The sequence below is a fragment of the Acipenser ruthenus genome, chromosome 35 (genome assembly GCF_902713425.1).
Source record: "Acipenser ruthenus chromosome 35, fAciRut3.2 maternal haplotype, whole genome shotgun sequence".
Classification (NCBI taxonomy): domain Eukaryota; kingdom Metazoa; phylum Chordata; class Actinopteri; order Acipenseriformes; family Acipenseridae; genus Acipenser; species Acipenser ruthenus.
The window spans coordinates 7,480,609-7,484,700 of NC_081223.1; the positions used below are offsets into that span (position 1 = coordinate 7,480,609).

Sequence of the window (4,092 nt, forward strand, 5' to 3'; positions counted from 1 at the left end):
TTGAATTTTTTTAATAAATTTTTGTATAAAAATTAGTGAAATGCGTTTCTAAAGTGTCTGGTCTCGCTAACCATGATGAGGAGTTACAGTGTTTTCTTCTGAGCGCAAAGCGGGTCTTGAATGCTGCTTCACTGTAGCTGTTCTTGATCATTGATGACCGTTCCGCTCTCTTTTGAGAGTGGAGGAAGAAAACACAGTCTGCGTGGTTTGTGCCCTTTTATAAACGGTGAACAAAAGATAACAAATAAATTTGTATTTGTTAACCTCTTACGCCCTCCTGTCCCGCGGGTCCCATATGGTCCCTAGCGGTTAGGATTCCTGGTTTTTATCCAGGCGGCACGGGTTCGACTCCCGGTATTGGAACGTCTTTGTTATTGTCATTTTGTTACAGAAGTGTGGTCATGTGTAATGTGTTTTCATTATGATAATAAAGCTACAGTTACTTGAAATATATACAGAATGATGCAAATGTATTTGACTCTATTCACATCCCCTCACATTTAAAATCCTGCACAGGTTGGGTGACTCTCAACTCAGATTAAGGTTGATCCTGTATAAATGCAGAACCAATCGTTCCAGATGGATGAAACCATTCATTTTTAAATACATGTAATTCCATTTTTCATTTGGTATTATTTGTATTGAGGCAGTGAGGCTGCAGTTGTTTCTAAGCGACAATGAATGTGGAATAACATTCTTAGGGTTCGAGTCGTACGACTTTGTCTCATCAAAGCTGTTTCTGGTGACGTTCCGTGGATTATATTTGGAATCTTTGGGTTCTGTCGTTGTCACTTACAGTATTTTCTCAAATAACACAAATTAATAGCTCAGTTGGTTAGAGTGAAAGAAACTTGCACTAGTCAGCCCGGCTAGCTCAGTCGGTAGAGCATGAAATTCTTAATCTCGGGGTCGTGGGTTACTGGGCACTGTCATATAGCAATTGCTATTGTGAAATGCATGCATCGTTTATAGCTATAGCTATAGTATACTTGCTTTTAATCTATACCTAATCCTTACCCGCCATACCATATTTACAGTATTTGTTGTGCTTGACTCTGTATTATTGCAGCAATTGCTGATTGTCCCTTTTAAATGTTTGAAATATGAGATTTATCAATACATTTTTTCAGAGTATGATTATTATTATTATTATTCTTATTATTATTATTATTATTATTTATTTCTTAGCAGACGCCCTTATCCAGGGCGACTTACAATCGTAAGCAAATACATTTCAAGTGTGATGCTTATGAAACCACAGTGATTGCTTTGCAAGTTACTATTTCTTTTAAATAAGTAAAATAAGCAGAATAATGTATCATGTACACAAATTCTTTCAGGACCTTCATGGTGGTTAAGGACCTGAAACTAATAAAATCAATAAAAGAAGTCTTCCCTCAATCAAGCATTCTGCTGTGCTGGTTCCATGTAACACAGGTAATGTATATTGTGACACGTTCTGAGAGTTTAACATGGAAGTTTAATGTGATAACACTTGAATTTACATGGCCAGCTGAAGTGAAGTACAATAGCCTACTGCCCACCACTCATCCCGGTCCAAAAAAGCTTGTTTAAAACATTTCACATTTAAGGATAAGAGTGCCTGCATTGCGCCCAACATGTCTGGTGATTAAGGGGTTTGTTGTTCAGGCTGCCTCGAAACGTTTTTGAAATTCTAATGCTCTCGATTTTTTTCAACTAAGAGTAATGGCATGCACTGTCTGTTTGTGCCATAACTGTTTAGGCAGTTCAGAGATGGATAACGAAGAAAGATTCAGAGATAAGTGGGCCAAGTTTGAAGGAGGAGCGGAATAAAGTAATGGCCTTAATGTTTCAGTTGTTGCACTGCACTACAGTAAGTTTGCACATGCTTTTAAACCAATATTTTCACCAGCAGTAGACTACCACTAATTACATCCTAAAGTTGACATCCAACAATAACATGTATTGTGTGAATGTTTATCCTGAAAGGTAACTGAATGAATGTCACAGGTGTACAGTGATTTCCTTTTTCCCTGCAGGAGTCACAGTTTCAGGAGGTTTTTTTCATCAGCTGGACGTTTGACCAACCAAAGGGCAGAGAAGGAGTCAACAGGTCTGAGGGCAGCTGAGGAACTTCTACAAAAGGGCTGGATAGAGCGATGTCACTGGATGGATGACTACAGATGCCTTGTACCGTCAACCAGCAGAGAAACCTGGTGGTACCCTGTGGTTCTTCCAGAGTACACTTGTGAATGTGTTGCAGCTTCTAATGGAGGTATTTTGTTTCTTCGAATCTGCATATTATTGACATACATTAGTTTTATGAAGTGTGTCCATGTGAATACAGCCTTGTATATTTACAGTATATATACACAGTATGTATATAATTTTATTATTTTCATTTTCATGTTACACAAAAATGTAATTGTAGCATTGTTCATAGGTCTTTGCAAACACCTCCACATTGCTTTGGAAGCTGCAAAACAAAAGGGTCTTGATGTGGACTCTATGCAGAAGGGACTTGTCCAGGAGCTGCTTCAGGGGGGAAAGACTTCCCAGTGCAAAGACATGGTCTTAGTTGAGAGTTTTTTTTCAAATGTGTTTAGCTGCATTGATGTTAAATACAAGAAATGGTCTTGCATTGCAGCTAGCCATGGGAGATTGTGCATCTGTATTCAAGTTTTTAATAGAATCTTTGCAGACACTGATGTACAGGACCTAGAAGAGCAGACCCCACATGACCTTTAGAAGCTTGCCAGAGCAATGCCACACAGCAAATTATTGAAAGACTTTACTTATGGTCCAAGTGTACAGACTTTCATGAAACAGCAGAATTAAAACAAACCTTGGAAAAAGCACAACAAATTGCTTTTGGAAATTTTGATTCAAAATATAGTCAGAGAAGGATCCATGTATTGCACTGTCACAAAGACGGCCGGAGTGGGTGGCGTCAGACCAGAGCCAGGAAATAAGAGAGATGTGGTTTGGTGAAGCTGGGCGCGTGATCGCGGTCAGCATTTAATAAACAGCGCAGAAAACAAAAGGTTTGAACACAAAACAAAACAGGACACGGCACTTGCGCCAAAATAAATAGACAAACAAAACGTACTAAACACTTAACAAACGGTGCACGGAGACAAACAAACACGTTGAGTACAAAACACTTATAATTATTATTATTATTATTATTATTATTATTATTATTATTATTATTACTTCTTTTAACTCCTTTCTCTCTCCCGTTCTCCACTCTCGAACACCCAACCCTGACTGAATGAAACGTGCATCTATATATACTGTTGTGCTGGGATTCAATTACTAATTAATTATTCACTTGAATCCCAGCACGTGAATTAATTAAAGTGCAATTCCCCGTGCTCACATATTATTACTTTTTACTTGCACGTGATGTGATGTGCCATCCCCGTGCCTAAATACAAATATACAATTTACACACACGTGAAACACAGACCCGCTTATATCCCGTGTACCAATCTCTATACACCAACATTAACACACGCACGCAACATACAACATATAACACACAAATGCACACAGGGGCGGGGCACATTGCCACATGCACCCATGGAGAAAAAACAAGCAAAATTGATTTGCAATGAAATATCACAATTATTGTAAGTCCAAAAATACCAAACATTTTGAAAACTGAGAACATCGACAGGAATTTTACCATTAGCAGCCGTAAGAGGAAAAGGCAGACATGAAATGTCTGTTGTCAGAAGGCCATGTACTGATGTTTTTCAGCTCTGCACTCAAGATGCTCTCTGCTGTGTCTTTGTTCTTATTGGACACCAGAAGAGCAGAGTCATCAGCGTAAAGAAAAAGTTGGCAGGAGAAAACTGATTTTATATCATTAACATGAAACAGCAAGAACAGCAACGGATCCAGCACACTTCCTTGGGGAACTCCACATGTTATGGCTTTATCTACTGAAGGTGAAGGAATCTAACTGGACCCCTTTGTCTTCATAGAAATTATGTTCTTGAGTACTCCAGAATTGGCTGGAAGTGTGGTAACTAGGTTGTTTGCAACTGTAGTAAACTATATTAAATTCATTGGCTACCTGTTCTCTATCAAATACGTTACCCT

General features: G+C 38.5%; 1 non-coding gene across 1 annotated transcript; it reads left to right on the forward strand.

Moving 5' to 3' along the window:
- On the forward strand, positions 1-207 carry LOC131705405 (small nucleolar RNA U3). Its single transcript, XR_009310361.1, has one exon. It is a non-coding gene; the product is annotated as a small nucleolar RNA U3 (small nucleolar RNA).
- The last annotated feature ends 3,885 nt before the right edge of the window (positions 208-4,092 follow it).